Consider the following 24,484-nt stretch of genomic DNA (forward strand, 5'->3'; position numbering starts at 1 on the left):
GAGAGAGAGAGAGAGAGAGAGAGAGAGAGAGAGAGAGAGAGAGAGAGAGAGAGAGAGAGGGAGAGAGAGAAAAGAGTGAGAGAGAGAGAGAGAAAGAGAGAGAGAGAGAGAGAGAGAGAGAGAGAGAGAGAGAGAGAGAGAGAGAGAGAGAGAGAGAGAAGGAGAGAGATACAAATTATATTCCAGAGAACACCAGAGGAACCAGAGATAATGGGGTGAAGAATACCAAAGGAGCGATCGTCACTCTATATTATGTATTTTAAAAAACTGCTCTCCCACTCCAAGAGTGCTGGAGTTTGTCAAAAACAACGACAGGGAAGGAATAAAATACGTTTTCATGTGTTCAGAGTTCTGGGTCAATCTGGTGTAGTGATGTAGGGGGGTCAGGAAGTTCAGGAAACTTCCCACGCTGTCCTGTCTTAACTGTCAGGCCTTGGTCAGAGAAACAGCACTCTGTCCTGTCTTTACTGTCAGGCCTTGGTCAGATAAACAGCACTCTGTCCTGTCTTTACTGTCAGGCCTTGGTCAGAGAAACAGCACTCTGTCCTGACTTTACTGTCAGGCCTTGGTCAGAGAAACAGCACTCTTCATGGTATAGGATGAGTTTCTGGTTCCGAAGAGGCCGGCCTCACCTCAATTCAAGTTCTCATGCAAGGATGAGCAAGCAGAAAAAACACAACTTCCTCTTCAGGGTGACGATGCATAAGATACACCAATCATGTGGCAGCACAACAGGAAAGAACAAAGCTAGTATTTAAGACCAAAAACAAATCTTGGTACTAAGAAATGCTATTTCCTCATGGGATTCCAGTAAAACATTGCAGAACCTGTCAACCTGTGACCGATGAGATTCGGAAAACATCACTGTTACGGAAAAAATGGCCATTGAGATTCTGTGCAACAACTATCACAACTGACATGCATGGATGGCCTAGCTCCTTAACACGTTACAAAGTGCCACAACCCGTGTTAGCTGTTTCACAGGCAAGGCCCTGTGAGTGTGAGTCATGCTACATGGTCCAGAATAAGCATGCCAGCGAAGCGAATAGGCAATAATTCCACAATGACACAATGCCAGTCTATGGAATTTTGCAGGGCCATACCATCATCGAGTCTGCTCGTCAATGGGAACCTAATAAGCATGAGAACCTAACAATGTCAACAAAGAGATGCTGCCAAGCAAAACAGCTTGTTGTGAGCGAAGCGAAGCTCCCGAAACATGCTCAGTCCGGTTCCCTCCACTTCACAGCGCTAATGCAGCAACCCTCACCTCACGAGCTATGTCCCAAATGCCACCCTATTCCCTATATAGTGCACTACTTTTGACCAGAGCCCTATGGGACCTGGTCTAAAGTAGTGCACTATTTATAAATATGGTGCCATTGAGGACGCGGAACAGTTTAGCCTCCTTGATATCTCAGCTATCAGGAAGAGAACATTCCACAGTTATTCTTCCTTTAAGATTTATGTTATATTTTAGGCCTCCTGCCCACGCTCTCTCTCACTCTCAGATGACATCGTCAATGTGTCTGCTTTCTTTTGATTTGTTTCTCACAAAACACACTTGTGAGATCTGTATGTGACAATAAAACGTATTTTTTTTAAATGTAATGCCTTGACCTTACATGTCTGTCGCTCATAGAGAATGAATGGCTAGCACTCTAAAAACGATCATCTTCAATAACATTATCTTTTGTGTGCAGTCCATTTCATTCCTCTTTAATAACAAGGATCCAACACCAAAACATTTTGAAGAAAGATACGTGAGTGAGCAAGGCTTTCTATTAGTGAGGTTTTCTATTAGTGAGGTTTTCTATTAGTGAGGTTTTCTATTAGTGAGGTTTTCTATTAGTGAGGTTGTCTATTAGTGAGGTTGTCTATTAGTGAGGTTTTCTATTAGTGAGGTTTTCTATTAGTGAGGTTTTCTATTAGTGAGGTTGTTTATTAGTGAGGTTGTCTATTAGTGAGGTTTTCTATTAGTGAAGTTTTCTATTAGTGAGGTTTTCTATTAGTGAGGTTGTTTATTAGTGAGGTTGTCTATTATCTCAGGCTTGCCAATTACTGAAGCCCACACTGAATAAGAGGCCTTCAGCGGACAGGAAGACAGACAGCAAGGTTCTGGGAGAGTAAGTGGGTGGGTGATGGGGGGCCAGAGGAGAAGGGGCAGTGGGAGGAGGGTTGAGGGCAGTGTTCTAGAAGGAGGAACCGAAGGCTGTCGCTACAGGAGCACAACAGACCCACACGACCGCACCTTCCCTGTTCCCGTCATGCCTGCTGCCACTCTCGCTTTCAGACAGGTCTGGGGTAGGGGAGGCATCGAGGGGTGGCTAGGGGCACCTACGCACGCAACCGGCACACCAGACGTCAGGTGACAAGTCACAAGATAAGATTATCAGAATCTTGGATGATCAGGTACTACACCAAACATTAGATCAAAAGATCACGTTTACAGTTAGAGGCAAAAGGTTCAGACCACAACTTATAGTTTAGCTTTGTGCCACTTCAGAAATACACTCCAGGAAACATAAGGCCAGTCACCCAACTTAATATTTTTTAATGACTCAACGATATTAGAACATCACTGGGTTTCCCCCCACATACACACACATTTGTCAGCTGCCTGCCAACTGCAGTCCTATCAGCACTAATGGCACAACAAGTTATACTGGGTACACTAGACTGCCCTACATGCCACTGTTATCACCATTCAATAGCAACATTGTGGTTTAAGTTCCAGATAAAGTTGATTTCCTGGAGTGCTGTAGTCACCTCTGAGATGCCTTGAGGACACTAAATGTTTCCGAACGTGTCATACTTTACAGATCTAGGATCCAAATTCACCATAGAGTGGGGGAAAAAAGTATTTAGTCAGCCACCAATTGTGCAAGTTCTCCCACTTAAAAAGATGAGAGAGGCCTGTAATTTCATCATAGGTACACGTCAACTATGACAGAAAAATTGAGATTTTTTTTCTCCAGAAAATCACATTGTAGGATTTTTAATGAATTTATTTGCAAATTATGGTGGAAAATAAGTATTTGGTCACCTACAAACAAGCAAGATTTATGGCTCTCACAGACCTGTAACTTCTTCTTTAAGAGGCTCCTCTGTCCTCCACTCGTTACCTGTATTAATGGCACCTGTTTGAACTTGTTATCAGTATAAAAGACACCTGTCCACAACCTCAAACAGTCACACTCCAAACTCCACTATGGCCAAGACCAAAGAGCTGTCAAAGGACACCAGAAACAAAATTGTAGACCTGCACCAGGCTGGGAAGACTGAATCTGCAATAGGTAAGCAGCTTGGTTTGAAGAAATCAACTGTGGGAGCAATTATTAGGAAATGGAAGACATACAAGACCACTGATAATCTCCCTCGATCTGGGGCTCCACGCAAGATCTCACCCCGTGGGGTCAAAATGATCACAAGAACGGTGAGCAAAAATCCCAGAACCACACGGGGGGACCTAGTGAATGACCTGCAGAGAGCTGGGACCAAAGTAACAAAGCCTACCATCAGTAACACACTACGCCGCCAGGGACTCAAATCCTGCAGTGCCAGACGTGTCCCCCTGCTTAAGCCAGTACATGTCCAGGCCCGTCTGAAGTTTGCTAGAGTGCATTTGAATGATCCAGAAGAGGATTGGGAGAATGTCATATGGTCAGATGAAACCAAAATAGAACTTTTTTGGTAAAAACTCAACTCGTCGTGTTTGGAGGACAAAGAATGCTGAGTTGCATCCAAAGAACACCATACCTACTGTGAAGCATGGGTGTGGAAACATCATGCTTTGGGGCTGTTTTTCTGCAAAGGGACCAGGACGACTGATCCGTGTAAAGGAAAGAATGAATGGGGCCATGTATCGTGAGATTTTGAGTGAAAACCTCCTTCCATCAGCAAGGGCATTGAAGATGAAACATGTCTGGGTCTTTCAGCATGACAATGATCCCAAACACACCGCCCGGGCAACGAAGGAGTGGCTTCGTAAGAACCATTTCAAGGTCCTGGAGTGGCCTAGCCAGTCTCCAGATCTCAACCCCATATAAAATCTTTGGAGGGAGTTGAAAGTCCGTGTTGCCCAGCGACAGCCATAAAACATCACTGCTGTAGAGGAGATCTGCATGGAGGAATGGGCCAAAATACCAGCAACAGTGTGTGAAAACCTTGTGAAGACTTACAGAAAACGTTTGACCTGTGTCATTGCCAACAAAGGGTATATAACAAAGTATTGAGAAACTTTTGTTATTGACCAAATACTTATTTTCCACCATAATTTGCAAATAAATTCATTAAAAATCCTACAATGTGATTTTCTGGATATTTTTTCCTAATTTTGTCCGTCATAGTTGACGTGTACCTATGATGAAAATTACAGGCCTCTCTCATCTTTTTAAGTGGGAGAACTTGCACAATTGGTGGCTGACTAAATACTTTTTTCCCCCACTGTATGTCTGCCTTGATGTTCATAAAACTCCATGGACCTCCTCTTGCACAGTGGGACCCAGAATGATATGTGACCACTTGGTTACGGTGCTGTCCTTTCAGCACCACAACACAACGGGTTGCCTTCACCTAATAGTCCTACTCTAGTGCTACTCTAGTCTTATTATTACAATTAAAAGATCATCACTTCTCACAATGGTGCTCGTTTAGTAAAGTTAGATCAAAGCTGAATCAGTGTATCGCAAGAGCACATAATGATTAATAAGTATTTGACATAACAGAACTGAATATAATAGCATACACTGTAGCATAGCAGGCCTGTAATATATCACACCAAAAACACCTCATCAGTCATCTCTTATCTGAAGCTGGATAGTCACATTGTTTTCCTAAAACTCAACAGCACTGCCACCAGGCAGGATATACTGTATGCGTTGATTGAAACAAAATACAAGAAAGGCTAATAGTTTGTTAACACCATCTGCTATAATTCGTTCACGAAACAGTATTTCAAGAAGATCTAAATGCATATTCCCATGAAAGTAATTGAGATCAAATGATTGGCATGCAGACACAGTTTGGATTTTCACCGGTAAAATATGAAGAATTATCATTCACGATTGACAGTGATGATGGCCTATTTTGAAATGAGGTATGCCATAACTTGGTGTTTGAGGGTATTAAAAATAGAAAATGTTATTGAGACAATATGTGTGGGCATAGACAGATGTTGCAATTGGAGGATGCATTTTATGCATATGCCTATTCTACAATGATATTCAATAGGGTATCGACAGAAATTATAATGAAGAAATTATGACAATTTAAAAAATAAATGTTGCGCTCCGTCACCTAACAAAATAGCAATACACCACCGGAATTTAAGAAAAGTTGGCAGGTACACAGTGCACTGTTCAGATGCTGGGATTATTTTGGATGAACGTGCAAAGGTAACCTACTTTTTGTTTGGCAATCAGATGAAAACTGGTTGTGTACATGCCACATAAAAAAGTAACACATTTCTACAGTAAAAAAAAATGTGGAGGTCCCGTGAAAAAAACGTGACCCCATATGGAAATCAAATGCCCAAACCAACTGATTTGTTCTGTGTAAAGCTCACCTTTAAATTGGCTCTCCAGATGTGCATTTTAGTCATTTAGCAGACGCTCTTATCCAGAGCGACTTACAGTTAGTGAGAGTGCATACATTATTTCATACTGAACCCACTGAAACCTCTAACCATCACTCCAAAAATGGTGGAGAGGTGGGACCAAGCTGATCCTGATTAGAAAATGATTGGTGGTTGGCGATAAACGCAAGAGAGGTGACATATTCGTAGCATCACTGTTCAAACATTTCAGAGAGCATTATTTATGATTATGATGATGTAAATGCGTACATAAAGACGTTTACAGTCAGAATCCTCCATATTGAATGTGACGACTGAAGCAACAGCCTAAAGAGGCTGTGAGGATCGAACGGGCCCAGTAACACTTTCACCCCAGCATGTTTGCTTTCTCTCTCTTCTCTCTCTGCTCCATCTATCTACTCTGCATCCCTTTTGACCTAGCAACTGGCCAGCGTGAGGAAGAAGGGAGGAGGAGGAGGAGGAGGAGGAGGAGGAGGAGGAGGAGGAGGAGGAGGAGGAGGAGGAGGAAGAAGAAGAGGAGGAGCAACAGTAGAAAGATGACAAGCATGAGGAGGAGGAGGATGGAGACCAGATGAGCAGCATTGGTAGTAGAAGTAGGGTTAGAGGTGTCATGCCCATAGGGGGCACAGGGGCAAATGTTTAATTACATTTGTATTTTTTTTTAAATCTGTAATACTACTAGCCACCTAGCAACTTTATGAAGTTGGCTTTAGCTATCCCAGATATGTTCCTAATCTCCCAACCTCATAACTAGCTACCAAGAAGCCATTTCAGGCTATCAATCAAGTTAGAGTAGCTAGCTTGTCTAACTATCTTAGCTGGCATGGCTGCTGGCATGGTTGGTAAACTTTAGAAAAGCAAGCAATTACTAAATGTACTGAATAAGACTCACATTCCTTTTAATCTTTTACCCAGCGTATTTAATTTCTTTTTTTTTTTTTTTATTACCACCAGTCAGGAGGATACAGACAGCTCAAGAGGTATGTTTAGATATGCAGAAAAATAAACATGTTTTGACATAGAATTTAGCATAATGATTATGGCTCTAGATTGCAGGAAAAAAGCTGTTTCAGGTGTTTGAAAAATGCATTCTCTGGACCACTCCTTGCCATCCTCACGTACTTTGTTCCCCCTCAGATTTTGGAGGTGCATGATGCCCCTGAGTAGGGTAACCGTTCACAGATATCAAAACTCAAAAGGTGGTGGGTTAGTCCCCAGTGGGATATGATGTCAGTGGCGGCCGTTCCGGGTTGACCAAAATGTAACTTGTGGTCTCCTTAACAATGCTGCTTCAGTCCTAGCTATCTGGTCATCTTAGCCACCCACAGTGGGTCACATGTGGCAGGCCGGACGCAGGTAATCAGGCCAGTCATGGGGACTGGGAAGGACTACTACTCCTCAACCCAGAGACAGTAAACTAGTGTTGCACTCTGTACAAGCACTTGGTGACAACTGCAGCTGCATGCTAAAAGGGGTTTTATAAAGATATTGGATTCATTGATTGATAGTGTAATGGAAGTGGTTCAGTGAACCACACTTACGTGATGAGTTACCTTGGATGAGATGCGAAGACTTGCGTTAGCTTCCCTGAGTTAATGCCTAGGCTTCAGCTCAGTGGGCTACAGATTATTGTGGTGAGCAGGAGACCCAGGTAAGGGCCCCAGTTGGTTACATTAGCATCTCCTATTGTCAAGCACTATTGGGGTAGAACTCAATCCGTTGGCGGTTGAGGGAGTGAAAGGTATCTGTTTAGAGTAGAAAGAAGACAACTAATCATGGAGATTATGCATCATATAAAGTTGTATTTTGAGCTAATTCAGACAACCAATTTTTTCCTAATTCTTAAACCTCCTCACTCAGCCTCTCAAGGAGCGCCACCAACTAAATCTCTGTCAAACCGGTTGGTGGCGAAACCATTGTTTTGTTGTGGTTGTAGTGCCCTGTTGTCATGGAGACGACCCCCCCATGTGTTTCTCACGAGCTGAGGAGAAGAACCAGAAGGCCATACAGCATGGAGCTTCTCTCTAATCCACCCCTCCACTGGAGTGTGTCAATAATCAGGAATGCATCCTAACTAAAGCACTGTTCTGAGGCCAAGTAAAAAAAATCACAACTATAAGCGTAGGTGTCGCCGCAGGGCACTGTGGTGAGTGTCTGAGTGTCTCTCTGTATTATCGAAAAACAACAATGAACAGAAGACAAAAAAGCTATGACAACAAGACCGGAGAGGAATGACGCTTTGAGCTTTGATACATCTCTAGACATTTTAATACCCTCTGAATCATAACGATTCCTACTGAGAGACGTATAGGCCCGGTGATGCATTGTGGGAGATCTAGTGAAACAGGGAGGGGCGGTGGCCACTTTGTACTGTAGGACAGACGAAGACAGTGTAGTCCAGAGGTTCAGCTGCTCTTCTCAGCAGAGGGATGGCTTTCAACTTTCCCTAAGATCCCTGAGCTCCCAAACAACAGTGGAACAAAACACAACTCTCCTCTCCTTTGAACACACAGCAACATTGGACCCTAATTAAAGATTTAAAAATATATATAATCTCATGAGGACTCAAAAAGCACATGACAATGTTGTCTGATCCTCTGTGATCCTCTGTGACAAAAGCTACTGAGCTGTAGCCCGGCAGGACATGGCCCAGTGTACTGGCCACAGTCTATGGGATGACCCACCTGTGGATGGTTCACATGACTGGTAGCACTGAGGATGGCATGGCAGGGCCTTTCATACTTGATTTAACATTAAAGATGTTAGCAATTAGATTTTTCTGCCTCCTAATAAGAGTCTGCAGACATAGCTAATTGGTAGTGGATGGTGAGGGGAGAGTAATAGCACACACACACACACACACATGCAAACACACACACACACACACACACACACACACACACACACACACACACACACACACACACACACCACAGCTAGACATAATTGGGTCTGATACGTCTCAACTGTGTCCTATATGGGAGAGATGACAATGGTGTGTCTGTATTCACTGTGGTTCTGAGCACCTCAGGAACAGGGAAATGGGGAAACAGGGTGGGCGGATGCGGCCGGCGTGGTGAGCCCACTGTTGAACCCCCACCGCTGGAGAAGGGCTCTCCTCAGACCTGTATTGTGTCGAGGAGAGTACCGCTGACCACACGCACAGTTCTCCTTCCCTGTGATTGAAGCTTTGAAGCCTCCCGGGATGCCACAACAATAATGTGCATTGTTGTACAGTAACCATTGTCGGTGTGTGTGTGTGTGTGTGTGTGCGTGTGTCCTGTCTGTCTGTCTCTCTGTCTGTCTGTGTCTACAAATCATTGTGCTCTTCCAATAGTACTGTAATATGCTAAGTATACGCTCTTCATCATACAGGGGATTAGTGTACACATTCAGTGTAACTAGCATATCATTAGAACATAAGTATACAGGAATTGACACATCGGCATCTTTGAATCACAAAGATGTCAAACTTGAATGTAAAACTTCCTCAAGCTACTCAACCTAAAGTTGTAATGCTGACGATCAACTTGAGGGACATGTCACACTCTCAAGGCAAGTTCGTTGTAACTTCTGAACTTGACTGCTCAGTGGGGTGAAACGTTCACAACGTTGAAGACGGGCATGTAACGCATAGCGCTAGTAGGACTCCTTATTACCTGACAGACAATCACATCTCTTCTACACCATGTGAGCTGCTCTGTAACGTTGCAGTGTCCTGAACAGGCCCTTGGATCATGTTCATTAGGCACTAAACGGACTGAAACAGGGAGCGACTTCTTCAACTTCGTTTTCCATTGCAAAGAATACATTTTAGTAGACGCTCTTATCCAGAGCGACTTACAGGTGCAATTATGGTTAAGTGCCTTGCTCAAGGCCACATCAACACATTTTTGTATTTCAGTTACTGGCCCAACGCTCTTAACTGCTAGGCTACCTGCACCTTTTTCAATTGCGTAACCTAATAAACAGGCCCTTAGTTTCCTTCCATAGTTTAGTGTTTAGACAGCCCTGGGAGAGGAGGAGGAGAGGAGAGGAGGAGGAGGAGAGGAGGAGGAGAGAAGAGGAGGAGAGGAGGAGGAGAGAAGAGGAGGAGAGGAGGAGGAGGAGGAGGAGGAGGAGAAGGAGGAGGAGGAGGAGGAGAAGGAGGAGAGAAGAGAAGAGAAGAGGAGAGGAGAGGAGGAAGACAGAAGGAGGAAAGGAGGAGAGGAGGCAGAGAGAAGAGGAGGAGAGGAGGAGAGGAGAAGAGAAGAGAAGCGGAGGAGAGGAAAGGAGGAGAGGAGGAGAGTAGAGGAGGAGAGGAGGAGAGGAGAGGAGGAGAGGAAAGGAAGAGAGGAAGATGAGAGAAGAGGAGGAGAGGAGGAGAGTAGAGGAGGAGGAGGAAGAGAGAAGAGGAGGAGAGGATGAGAGGAAAGGAGGAGAGGAGGAGGAGAGAGGAGGAGGCGTGGAGGAGAGGATGAGGAGAGGAAGAGGAGAGAAGGAGAGAAGAGGTGGAGTGCTCACTCCTCCTGCTGTCACTCCTCTAACTGACTGTACTGTCTGGGATGTGCAGTCTGATATACTGTAAGGAGCATTGTTGTACGGTGTGTGTGTGTGTGTGTGTGTGTGTGTGGATGTGTGTGTGTGCATATGCACCTTTGTGAGTGTGTTTTTCCGTGTGGTTCTGTGTGTGTCTGTGCTGACGGGGGCCGGAGCAACACAGGCCCGCAGGTGAACACACACACTCATGTCCTCACCTGCTGTAGCCTGTCATTACTCCAGTCACGTAGCCACCTCCGCAGAGAGCCCCCGCAAGTCTCCACAGCCATCGGCACACACCTGGAGGGCCAATCACACCGTTCCCAGCCTGCTCCTTTACACACACACACACACACACACACACACACACACACACACACACACACACACAGCCACATACACACATGCTCACAAACTCCTATTCATATCCTGAAGCCTCAGTCCCTTCCTCTCCCTCTCTCAAGGTATGTCTCACTTTTTTCTCTCTCCTCAACCGCAAAATGCTTTAGTGTTATTTAATTGATTTCCTTTGTTATTATTCTCCATTCCTGCAGAGTGAAGCAGGACTCAGAGCCAGACTGGCAGCTGCAGGGCAGACTGGCTAGAAAGGGCAGGCCGCTCCCGTAGGCCTACTGAAAGATACAGCAGAGTAGAGCACAGTACAGCACAGTACAGCACAATACAGTACAGTACAGCACAGCACAGTACAGTACAGTACAGTACAGTACAGCACAGTACAGCACAGTACAGCACAGTACAGTACAGCACAATACAGTACAGTACAGTACAGCACAGCACAGTACAGTACAGTACAACACAGCACAGCACAGCACAGCGCAGCACAGCACAGTACAGCACAGTACAGTACAGCACAGCACAATACAGTACAGTACAGTACAGTACAGCACAGTACAGCACAGCACACCACAGTACAGTACAGCAAAATACAATAAAGTACAGCACAGTACAGTACAGCACAGTACAGCACAGCACAGCACAGTACAGCACAGTACAGCACAGTACAGGACAGAGCACAGTACAGTACAGCACAGTACAGCACAGTACAGCAGGTTACAGTAGAGTACAGTCCTAACTGTTAGATCAGTTTCATTCTACAGCTATAATACAGTACATGTGCTGTAGCTATGCTGCTGGAGGACAGGGCAGGCTGCTCCGGTAGGCCTACAGTGGGGGAAAAAGTATTTAGTCAGCCACCAATTGTGCAAGTTCTCCCACTTAAAAAGATGAGAGAGGCCTGTAATTTTCATCATAGGTACACGTAAATTATGACAGACAAAATGAGGAAAAAATTTCCAGAAAATCACATTGTAGGATTTTTAATGAATTTATTTGCAAATTATGGTGGAAAATAAGTATTTGGTCAATAACAAAAGTTTCTCAATACTTTGTTATATACCCTTTGTTGGCAATGACACAGGTCAAACGTTTTCTGTAAGTCTTCACAAGGTTTTCACACACTGTTGCTGGTATTTTGGCCCATTCCTCCATGCAGATCTCCTCTAGAGCAGTGATGTTTTGGGGCTGTCGCTGGGCAACACGGACTTTCAACTCCCTCCAAAGATTTTCTATGGGGTTGAGATCTGGAGACTGGCTAGGCCACTCCAGGACCTTGAAATGCTTCTTACAAAGCCACTCCTTCGTTGCCCGGGCGGTGTGTTTGGGATCATTGTCATGCTGAAAAACCCAGCCACGTTTCATCTTCAATGCCCTTGCTGATGGAAGGAGGTTTTCACTCAAAATCTCACGATACATGGCCCCATTCATTCTTTCCTTTACATGGATCAGTCGTACTGGTCCATTTGCAGAAAAACAGCCCCAAAGCATGATGTTTCCACCCCCATGCTTCACAGTATGTATGGTGTTCTTTGGATGCAACTCAGCATTCTTTGTCCTCCAAACACGACGAGTTTAGTTTTTACCAAAAAGTTCTATTTTAGTTTCATCTGACCATATGATATTCTCCCAATCCTCTTCTGGATCATCCAAATGCACTCTAGCAAACTTCAGACGGGCCTGGACATGTACTGGCTTAAGCAGGGGGACACGTCTGGCACTGCAGGATTTGAGTCCCTGGCGGCGTAGTGTGTTACTGATGGTAGGCTTTGTTACTTTGGTCCCAGCTCTCTGCAGGTCATTCACTAGGTCCCCCCGTGTGGTTCTGGGATTTTTGCTCACCGTTCTTGTGATCATTTTGACCCCACGGGGTGAGATCTTGCGTGGAGCCCCAGATCGAGGGAGATTATCAGTGGTCTTGTATGTCTTCCATTTCCTAATAATTGCTCCCACAGTTGATTTCTTCAAACCAAGCTGCTTACCTATTGCAGATTCAGTCTTCCCAGCCTGGTGCAGGTCTACAATTTTGTTTCTGGTGTCCTTTGACAGCTCTTTGGTCTTGGCCATAGTGGAGTTTGGAGTGTGACTGTTTGAGGTTGTGGACAGGTGTCTTTTATACTGATAACAAGTTCAAACAGGTGCCATTAATACAGGTAACGAGTGGAGGACAGAGGAGCCTCTTAAAGAAGAAGTTACAGGTCTGTGAGAGCCAGAAATCTTGCTTGTTTGTAGGTGACCAAATACTTATTGTCCACCATAATTTGCAAATAAATTCATAAAAAATCCTACAATGTAATTTTCTTGAAAAAAAAATCTAAATTTGTCTGTCATAGTTGACGTGTACCTATGATAAAAATTACAGGCCTCTCTCATCTTTTTAAGTGGGAGAACTTGCACAATTGGTGGCTGACTAAATACTTTTTTCCCCACTGTATGTGGAAGCCACAGTACAGTAGCTACTGGAGAAATCTACACATGATCTCTCATCTTCCTGCAGTTTAGCTACTTTGCCGGGCGTGTGGTAGATTTCAATAAAAAAACAATAGAAAAGTCTCCATGCAATTTTACACCTATTTTTTTTTTTTTTTTTTACAGATGTTCTACAGTACAGTAGGTAGGCTGGTACAGGGAATGCCGGTCCAATAGACTGCTGGGAAGTCAGAGTAGTTCAAGTGTCAAAGCTCAAGTTCAAGTTGGTATGAATACCCACATCACTGTCATACTAGACCTGGAAATGCATGATCAATAAACAAACAATACAATATTGGCAAGAATGACCTAGAGCATTGGGGAGGAGGATCCTCAATTAAGAGTTTGGTTAATTAGGTCTGTATCTGTCAGTCTGCATCTGTCAGTCTGTATCTGTCAGTCTGTATCTGTCAGTCTGTATCTGCAAGTCTGTATCTGCCAGTCTGTATCTGTCAGTCTGTATCTGCCAGTCTGTATCTGTCAGTCTGTATCTGTCAGTCTGTATCTGCCATTCTGTATCTGTCAGTCTGTATCTGCCAGTCTGTATCTGCCAGTCTGTATCTGCCAGTCTGTATATGCCAGTCTGTATCTGTCAGTCTGTATATGCCAATCTGTATCTGCCAGTCTGTATCTGTCAGTCTGTATATGCCAGTCTGTATCTGCCAGTCTGTATCTGTCAGTCTGTATCTGCCAGTCTGTAAATGCCAGTCTGTATCTGTCAGTCTGTATCTGTCAGTCTGTATCTGTCAGTCTGTATCTGTCAGTCTGTATCTGCCAGTCTGTATCTATCATTCTGTATCTGTCAGTCTGTATCTGTCAGTCTGTATCTGTCAGTCTGTATCTGCAAGTCTGTATCTGCCAGTCTGTATCTGTCAGTCTGTATCTGCCAGTCTGTATCTGTCAGTCTGTATCTGTCAGTCTGTATCTGCCAGTCTGTATCTGCCAGTCTGTATATGCCAGTCTGTATCTGCCAGTCTGTATCTGCCAGTCTGTATATGCCAGTCTCTATCTGCCAGTCTGTATCTGCCAATCTGTATCTGCCAGTCTGTATCTGCCAGTCTGTATATGCCAGTCTGTATCTGCCAGTCTGTATCTGCCAGTCTGTATCTGTCAGTCTGTATCTGTCAGTCTGTATATGCCAGTCTGTATCTGTCAGTCTGTATCTGTCAGTCTGTATCTGTCAGTCTGTATATGCCAGTCTGTATCTGCCAATCTGTATCTGCCAGTCTGTATCTGCCAGTCTGTATATGCCAGTCTGTATCTGCCAGTCTGTATCTGCCAGTCTGTATCTGTCAGTCTGTATCTGTCAGTCTGTATATGCCAGTCTGTATCTGTCAGTCTGTATCTGTCAGTCTGTATCTGTCAGTCTGTATCTGTCAGTCTGTATCTGCCAGTCTGTATCTGCCAGTCTGTATATGCCAGTCTGTATCTGTCAGTCTGTATCTGTCAGTCTGTATCTGTCAGTCTGTATCTGCCAGTCTGTATCTGTCAGTCTGTATATGCCAGTCTGTATCTGTCAGTCTGTATCTGTCAGTCTGTATCTGTCAGTCTGTATATGTCAGTCTGTATCTGTCAGTCTGTATCTGTCAGGCTGTATCTGCCAGTCTGTATCTGTCAGCCTGTATCTGCCAGTTTGTATCTGTCAGTCTGTATCTGCCAGTCTGTATCTGCCAGTCTGTATATGCCAGTCTGTATCTGTCAGTCTGTATCTGCCAGTCTGTATCTGTCAGTCTGTATCTGTCAGTCTGTATCTATTAGTCTGTATCTGTCAGTCTGTATCTGTCAGTCTGTATCTGCCATTCTGTATCTGTTAGTCTGTATCTGTCAGTCTGTATCTGTCAGTCTGTATCTGTCAGTCTGTATCTATTAGTCTGTATCTGTCAGTCTGTATCTGTCAGTCTGTATCTGCCATTCTGTATCTGTTAGTCTGTATCTGTCAGTCTGTATCTGCCATTCTGTATCTGTCAGTCTGTATCTGCCATTCTGTATCTGTCAGTCTGTATCTGTCAGTCTGTATCTGCCAGTCTGTATCTGTCAGTCTGTATCTGCCAGTCTGTATCTGCCAGTCTGTATCTGTCAGTCTGTATCTATCAGTCTGTATCTGTCAGTCTGTATCTGCCAGTCTGTATCTGTCGGTCTGTATCTGTCAGTCTGTATCTGTCAGTCTGTATCTGTCAGTCTGTATCTCTCAGTCCTGGGTCATGTTCAATAGGGCACGCTGTAGTAAAAATTGTTGCAACGGAAGTTGTTTAGGTATTACCTCCTCATTTCAATCTGTTTTCATGTGTTTTGTGCCAAATGAACACTGGCCTGGTCTGTGGGATAGAGAGCTGTGCAGTAGGTAGGTACATAGGCAATGTGGGAAGTCAGTCAGAAGAGAAGCCATCCAGTCAGCAGCCACACAAACAGGATCTGAGAAGTAAAACTTCCCATTTTAGCCAACGTAAGGAACACACCACTAGAAACCACAATGTATTGAGGTAGATTGGATCCTGGTTCAATGAAGGAAATACACAATTATTACATTAATTTAGACTGCTCTAGACTTCTCTTAGGTGTAGCTATGTTTGCTTGACTCAGGTTTGAGTCAGGTTTGAGTCAGGTTTGAGTCAGCTTTGAGTCAGGTTTGAGTCAGGTTTGAGTCAGGTTGGAGTCAGGTTTGACTCAAGTTTGACTCTGGTTTGACTCAGGTGTGACTCAGGTGTGACTCAGGTTTGCCAAACACATGGAGCGAAGGTGTGTGCACGGGTGACTGAGCGCACAAGAGTAAGAGCACTGAACAAGCATGACCTGACGTTACACACCTGGGTTGAAGCCTGCTACACACACACACACACACACACACACACACACACACACACAAACACACACACTACCTTTCAAGGCCCTTGTCAGTGTGACAAATCGATGCGCAAACCTCCTTAAGACCTCAACCTGCTGGTTTTTTAGGACGCCTGTACAATGCCTGAACAAACTACAAACAGAAACTACCGTAAGAGTTAATCAGGGAACAATGGAGAGCTCCGGGCCGAACCATTCAACCTATTCAACAGGGGCTTTTGAAAAGAGCAAAAGTCACAGTGGTGTTTGACTTTGTTTGCTGTCCTTTGTCATTCTACGTGGCTCGCTGCTTACTCAACACAAGTCTTTATTCAAAGGGGGCTTACCATGTAGACACATGCTTGAGACAGCACACAGCACACTGATGTGACTGGTGCCAAGGTAGGTGAGGTGGCTGGCTGGCTTACTGTACCAACAGGAGCAGCAACAGCCAAACAGCCATTCTCAGAACACATACAGTGAAACTGGCTTGAAGAAAACAACAAAAGTGCCGATATTCAGTGTCAGGCGCATGACAAAAGGCCTGAGCAAATATACAGTAATGTCAGCCTATACATAGTCAACTATCATACCACATAATTATGTATGGCCTATACCTTTTAGAGTAGGATATAGGTGTCCTACTTTGGGCATATACTCTAGTCCACCGATGATTTACATCTGACCAATGTCTTAAACATTATTCAAATCACTGACCAGGAAGGCAAGACCACACCCACAGATCTGAGGGCCTTTCTTATTTAACTCTTATTTCACCAGGTAAATTGACTGAAAACACACTTTCATTTACAGCAAATTACCTGGGAAAGAGTTGTAGAGGGAGAGGAAAGGGTTCTGTGAGTGTTATAGAATACAGAGCACAGACAAACACACACACACACACACGCACACACACACACACACGCACACACTCACACACACACGCAGGGCCTGAGAGTGTTATAGCATCAACCCAGTCAGACGTGTGTTTGGCATCAGTCTGAGTCTGTAGAGAGGAGGTAAGGTTATGAGGCTCCACATTAACACACCTCCCACATCTCCTCACTTTGTCTGCTAATATAAGGCTCTTTAACAAACACACAACGCTTTGATGTAATGGTCTGAAACATGTGCCAAGCTGTGTTCTACCTCCCTTCCTCCCTACTTACCTAACCCCTATAAGAGAGAGAGAGAGAAAAACAAGTTGGTTCCCTCACTTGACCTCCCCGTTGAAAGCCACCCACACACACACACACACAAATGCACAGGCAGGTACGTGTACACACACACACACCTTCCAGTAAGTTGAGTTAACGCACCCGTCCTCCTGTAAATCCAACCTGAACCTAGCGGCCTGTATTAGTCTCTTTGTGTCCTAATCCAGGATCTTCAGACAGTTGGTCCCACAGGTAACATGACTTTAAGATTACCTGGGAAATATTTCATAACAGGAACTGAGGCAATGCTTTAAATTGTTTCCCATTTTACCTGGTAAGGCTGTTCATATTTACAATCTAACGAGAGTTGCATTATGGTGCAGACACGGTACATATTTAGTAATGTCAGCTGATGTGTTTGTTTGTCATACATGCTCTTGAGTCTGCCCATCAAGACATGAACCTCTGAGCCACAGAATAACTCACATTGGAATCAAGAAGCAACCGAGCATTAGTCATCATGCATCGTTGAAACTGACGGACTACCAGTCAGGTAAAGCTTATACTGTAGCTACAACTGAGCTTTACAATATGCCCGCCACTCTCTCTCACTCCATCACATGTCTGTGGGCTCTGTGTGTGTTATAAATGACCTCATCAGGAGTACACACAGAAGAGAGGAGTCTGGGTAACGTCAGGCCCATGGCCCGGTCGGCCCAACACCAGCTCGCCGCCTCATTTACATTTTACATACACTAACAAACCATCAACTTCAAACCACCCGTTTGAGAGAGAGAGAGAGAGAGAGAGAGAGAGAGGGGTAAAGAGCGGGAGAGACAGGTAAAGAGAGAGAGAGAGACACTGAGAGAGAGAGAAAGAGAGAGAGAGAGCAAGAGAGAGAGAGAGAGAGAGAGAGAGGGGAGAGAGAGAGAGAGAGAGAGAGAGAGAGAGAGAGAGAGAGAGAGAGAGAGAGAGAGAGAGAGAGAGAGAGAGAGAGCGGAAGAGACAGGTAAAGAGAGAAAGAGAGAGCGAGGAGAGAGAGAGAGAGAGAGAGAGAGAGAGAGAGAGAGAGAGAGAGAGAGAGAGAGAGAGAGAGAGAGAGAGAGAGAGAGAGAAAGAGAAAGAGAAAGAGACAGAAAGACCTGGGCCCTGACAGTAAATCTCAGTAAGACAAAAATAATGGTGTTCCAAAAAAGGTCCAGTTGCCAGGACCACAAATACAAATTCCACCTAGAGCACACAAAAAACGATACATGCTAAAATATCCTATGGTGTACAACGTAAAACACCAAATAATGCATGCAGAGCAGAATTAGGCTGATACCCGCTAATGATCAAAAACCAGAAAAGAGCTGTTAAATTCTACAACCACCTAAAAGGAAGCGATTTCCAAACCTTCCATAACAAAGCCATCACCTACAGAGAGATGGACCTGGAGAAGAGTCCCCTAAGCAAGCTGGTCCTGGGGCTCTGTTCACAAACACAAACAGACCCCACAGAGCCCCAGGACAGCAACACAGTTAGACCCAACCAAATCATGAAAAAAAAAAAGATATAATTACTTGACACATTGGAAAGAATTAACTAGAATGCTATTTGGCACTAAACAGAGAGTACACAGTGGCAGAATACCTGACCACTGTGACTGACCCAAACTTAAGGAAAGCTTTGACTATGTACAGACTCAGTGAGCATACCCTTGCTATTGAGAAAGGCCGCCGTAGGCAGACCTGGCTCTCAAGAGAAGACAGGCTATGTGCACACTGCCCACAAAATGAGGTGGAAACTGAGCTGCACTTCCTATTCTCCTGCCAAATGTATGACACATATTTCCCTCAGATTACACAGATCCACAAAGAATTTGTAAACAAACACAATTTTGATAAACTCCCATATCTATTGGGTGAAATACCACAGTGTGCCATCACAGCAGCAAGATTTGTGACCTCTTGCCACATGAAAAGGGCAACCAGTGAAGAACAAACCCCATTGTAAATACAACCCATATTTATGTTTATTTATTTTCCCTTTTGTACTTCAACTATTTCCGGGCAGCCGAGCAGAAATGGAGGAAAACTAGACTCCCTGCGGACCTGTCATCTTTTCACTCCCTCCTCTCTACATTCTCTTCCTCTGTTTCCGCTGCTAAAGCCACTTTCTACCACTCTAAATGTCAAGCCTCTGCCTCTAACCCTAGGAAGCTCTTTGCCACCTTCTCCTCCCTGCTGAATCCTCCTCCTTCTCCCACTCCCTCCTCCCTCTCTGTGGATGACTTCGTCAACCATTTTGAAAAGAAGGTTGACGACATCCGATCCTCATTTATTAAGTCAAATGACACCGCTGGTCCTGCTCACACTGCCCTACCCTATGCTTTGACTTCTTTCTCCCCTCTCTCTCCAGATGAAATCTTGTGACTTGTGACGGCCGGCCGCCCAACAACCTGCCCGCTTGACCCTATCCCCTCCTCTCTTCTCCAGACCATTTCCGGATACCTTCTCCCTTACCTCACCTCGATCATCAACTCATCCTTGACACTGGCCATGTCCCTTCAGTCTTCAAGAGAGCGAGAGTTGCACCCCTCCTCAAAAAACCTACACTCGATCCCTCCGATGTCAACAACTACAGACCAGTATCCCTTCTTTCTTTTCTCTCCAAAACTCTTGAGCGTGCCGTCTCTAGCCAACTCTCCTGCTATCTCTCTCAGAATGACCTTCTTGATCCAAACCAGTCATGTTTCAAGACTGGTCATTCAACTGAGACTGCTCTTCTCTGTGTCACGGAGGCTCTCCGCACTGCTAAAGCTAACACTCTCTCCTCTGCTCTTATCCTTCTAGACCTATCCGCTGCCTTTGATACTGTGAACCATCAGATCCTCCTCTCCACCCTCTCCGAGTTGGGCATCTCCGGCGCTGCTCACTCTTGGATTGCGTCCTACCTGACAGGTCGCTCCTACCAGGTGGCGTGGCGAGAATCTGTCTCCGCACCACGTGCTCTCACCACTGGTGTCCCCCAGGGCTCGGTTCTAGGCCCTCTCCTATTCTCTCTATACACCAAGTCACTTGGCTCTGTCATATCCTCACATGGTCTCTCCTATCATTGCTACGCAGACGACACACAATTAATTTTCTCCTTTCCCCCTTCTGATAACCAGGTGGCGAATCGCATCTTTGCATGTCTGGCAGACATATCAGTGTGGATGTCGGATCACCACCTCAAGCTGAACCTCGGCAAGACGGAGCTGCCCTTCCTCCCGGGGAAGGACTGCCCGTTCCATGATCTCGCCATCACGGTTGACAACTCCATTGTGTCCTCCTCCCAGAGTGCAAAGAACCTTGGCGTGACCCTGGACAACACCCTGTCATTCTCCGCTAACATCAAAGCGGTGACCCGATCCTGCAGGTTCATGCTCTACAACATTCGCAGAGTACGACCCTACCTTACACAGAAAGCGGCACAGGTCCTAATCCAGGAACTTGTCATCTCCCGTCTGGATTACTGCAACTCGCTGTTGGCTGGGCTCCCTGCCTGTGCCATTAAACCCCTACAACTTATCCAGAACGCTGCAGCCCGTCTGGTGTTCAACCTTCCCAAGTTCTCTCATGTCACCCCGCTCCTCCGCACACTCCACTGGCTTCCAGTTGAGGCTCGCATCTACTACAAGACCATGGTGCTTGCCTACGGAGCTGTGAGGGGAATGGTACCTCCTTACCTTCAGGCTCTGATCAGTCCCTACACCCAAACGAGGGCACTACGTTCATCCACCTCTGGCCTGCTAGCTCCCCTACCTCTACGGAAGCACAGTTCCCGCTCAGCCCAGTCAAAGCTATTCGCTGCTCTGGCACCCCAATGGTGGAACAAGCTCCCCCACAACGCCAGGACAGCGGAGTCACTGACCACCTTCCGGAGACACTTGAAACCCTACCTCTTTAAGGAATACCTGGAATAGTATAAAGTAATCCTTCTTCCCCCACCCCCCATAAAAAATGTGTAAGTCACTCTGGATAAGAGTGTCTGCTAAATGATGTAAATGTAAATGTACATTTGAAATGTCTTTATTCTTTTGAAACTTTTGTGAGTGTAATGTTTACTGTTCATTTGTATTCTTTATTTGACTTTTGTTTATTATCTACTTCACTTGTTTTTTGTTTTGTTTTTGTTTTCTTACAAATTCTTATTTACAATGACGGCCTACCAAAAGGCAAAAGGACTCCTGAGGGGATGGGGGCTGGGATTTAAAAAATAAATATATATAAATATAGGACCAAACACACATCACTACAAGAGAGACAACACAACACTACATAAAGAGAGACCTAAGACAACAACATAGCATGGCAGCAACACACGACAACACAGCAAGGTAGCAACCCAACATGAAAACAACATGGTAGCAACACAACATGGCAGCAGCACAACATGGTAGCAGCACAAGACATGGTACAAACATTATTGGGCACAGACAACAGCACAAAGGGCAAGAAGGTAGAGACAACAATACATCATGCGAAGCAGCCACAACTGTCAGTAAGAGTGTCCATGATTGAGTCTTTGAATGTAGAGATAGAGATAAAACTGTCCAATGTGAGTGTTTTTTGCAGCTCGTTCCAGTCGCTAGCTGCAGCGAACTGGGAAGAGGAGCGACGCAGGGATGTGTGTACTTTGGGGACCTTTAACAGAATGTGACTGGCAGAACGGGTCTTGTATGTGGAGGATGAGGGCTGCAGTAGGTATCTCAGATAGGGGGGAGTGAGGCCTAAGAGGGTTTTATAAATAAACATCATCCAGTTGTCTTGCGATGGGTATACAGAGATGACCAGTTTACAGAGGAGTATAGAGTGCAGTGATGTGTCCTATAAGGAGCATTGGTGGCAAATCTGATGGCCGAATGGTAAAGAACATCTAGCCTCTCGAGAGCACCCTTACCTGCCAATCAATAAATTACGTCTCCGTAATCTAGCATGGGTAGGATGGTCATCTGAATCAGGGTTAGTTTGGCAGCTGGGGCGAAAGAGGAGCGATTACGATAGAGGAAACCAAGTCTAGATTTAACCTTAGCCTGCAGCTTGGATATGTGCTGAGAGAAGGACAGTGTACCGTCTAGCCATACTCCCAAGTACTTGTATGAGGTGACTACCTCAAGCTCTAAACCCTCAGAGGTAGTAATCACACCGTTGGGGAGAGGAGCATTCTTCTTACCAAACCACATGACCTTTGTTTTGGAGGTGTTCAGAACAAGGTTAAGGGCAGAGAAAGCTTGTTGGACACTAAAAAAGCTTTGTTGTAGAGCACTTTGACAATGTTAACATATGTTTCCCATGCCAATAAAGCCCTTAACTTGAATTGAATTGAATTGAATTGAGAGAGAGAGAGAGAGAGAGAGAGAGAGAGAGAGAGAGAGAGAGAGAGAGAGAGAGAGAGAGAGAGAGAGAGAGAGAGAGAGAGAGAAAGAAAGAGCCACAGAGTGAATGAACGAGACAGAGACAAAAACAGAGAGAGGTATACAGCAGGAAAGAGAGAGGGGGGAGAGTATGTGTGTGTGTGTGTGTGTGTGTGTGTGTGTGTGTGTGTGTGTGTGTCAGGCGTGACCAAACAAAGCACACAACACAGGTACATTATGCCAGCTGTACTTTCCCCTCCAGCCCTCTACCCCTCCACCCCTCCACCCCTCAACCCCCTTGCGGTTGTCAGGATGAAAGACTCCTTGTCTAAGGAGCTAATCCCAGGACGATTAGTCAACGCGTCTTGATTAAAAGCCTTGCGATGGCAACCCGACCCCCTTTCCTCTTCTCTTACCCACCTCTGTAATGTTGGTCCACAGGTGTCTCCACAATGGATTACAGTACAGATCAAGGGATGACTTTCACATGATTGTGAAAAAGAATGAAAGAAAGACGAGTCCAGGCCGCGACCAGTAGAGTTCTCTACTGTTGGTAGCATTAGATAGTGCTGGTCGGCTGTACCTGTGGAAAAACTCTGGAATTGTTCATCCTATAGCTTGTTCTTCATCTTCTTTTTAAATAGTAAACCAACATGTTTCAGCACTTTTATTTCCCTGACTGATCAAAACTCGTTTTCTCATGCCTCTCTTGTGAGAATCGTAATACATATCGTATCGGCACCTAAGGTTCCTGAGTGGACAGGCTAGCATGCTGTTCAAACAGTTGGAGATAGACAGAAGGTCTATTAACGTTGTTGTCTATAAACAGACACTTTGAAGGGGTCTTGAGAGATGGTATTTTACCTCATTATCACTTTCATCCAACTACATTCTTTCAACTGTCCCACAAACTATAAATACCTTAGAGTGTATACCAAACTGCAAATACCTGACAGTGTACAGTAAATGGGAACATTCTATTGGTCTACTAGTACAATAGGCCACTAACGTGATTGCAATCCAATAGTATTGCAGGTGGAAACAATCATCTTAGTCAAACAACCATGTCCATTTTAATGTCCATTTCGAACAGAACAGACAAAACAAAAACAAATGAATACAGAAAGTTAGTTTTTTTTTTCTTCTTCCAAACACAGATAAAGCCTAGTTCTGGACTAAGATGCGCGCACAATCAAGATTCTCCATTGAAATAGATTTTTAGGTTACTTATTGTACAGCCGCCTAGGGTTTCATCTCTCCCTCCCCCTCTCCTCCTACTACTCCTTTGTTTCATCCTCCCCTTCACCCTGCTGTGTGTGTGTGTGTGTGTGTGTGTGTGTGTGTGTGTGTGTGTGTGTGTGTGTGTGTGTGTGTGTGTGTGTGTGTGTGTGTGTGTGTGTGTGTGTGTGTGTGTGGACGTGTTTAACTATTCTTGAGGGGAGAAGTCCCCACAAGAATAGTAAACGAACAAAGATTTGACCAAATGCTATTTCTAGGGGGTTTAGGGTTAAGGTTAGAATTAGTGTTAGAATTACGTTAAATCTTAGGTTTAGGGTTAGGGGTTAGGGAAAATATGATTTTGAATGGGGACTGAATTATGTGTCCCCACAAGGTTAACTGTACAAGACTGCTTGTGTGTGTGTGTGTGTGTGCCTGTGTGTGTGTGTGTCTTTAAGAACAAATACATCCAAATGTCAAGTGCTGACAGATTAGCAGGCAGCCAACTGTAGAGACGGGATAACGTTAACCCCTTCCTGTAGCCTACAGGGACCCACTTTCAAAGTGGGTTATTCTTGAAGGGTTTCAGCAACTTGATGGGAATTTTGTGACATTTGGACAGACCTGGTACATTTACATTTGCATTTTAGTCATTTGGCTGACTTATATAAAATAACCACTTACTGTATCACAAGCATAACATAACAAAACCCTTCACTTGTTATGATCAAATATTGGATTACAAATAACTATTACTGACGTACTTCGACATGAATAAAGCAAATGTTTTTTCTTTCATCTTTATCGGCCACTGTGATGTTAATCTATTTCTCCTCCCCATTCACTATGAGTTAACCCATAACTGATATGTGGAACAGGAAATAACCTCTGACCCCTAGGGATGGGCTACTGTACTTCCCCAATCAGATACACCATGTGTTTAACCCTGAGCGAAGGCCCTTAGAGGGAGGGGTC

General features: G+C 44.7%; 1 long non-coding RNA gene across 3 annotated transcripts in view; it reads right to left on the reverse strand.

Annotated features, from left to right (window-relative positions):
* LOC123491299 overlaps window positions 1-24,484 on the reverse strand; it is a 116,474-nt gene that overhangs the window by 50,527 nt on the left and 41,463 nt on the right. The window contains exon 1 of one of the 3 annotated variants that reach the window (XR_006661268.1): window positions 10,333-10,589. The exons of the other annotated variants lie outside the window; for them this stretch is intronic. This is a non-coding gene — a long non-coding RNA (uncharacterized LOC123491299). Of the gene's footprint in view, window positions 1-10,332; window positions 10,590-24,484 lie in introns of those variants that run through there. 3 annotated transcript variants of the gene reach the window in all.

This window comes from Coregonus clupeaformis, chromosome 7, assembly GCF_020615455.1.
Source record: "Coregonus clupeaformis isolate EN_2021a chromosome 7, ASM2061545v1, whole genome shotgun sequence".
NCBI lineage: Eukaryota > Metazoa > Chordata > Actinopteri > Salmoniformes > Salmonidae > Coregonus > Coregonus clupeaformis.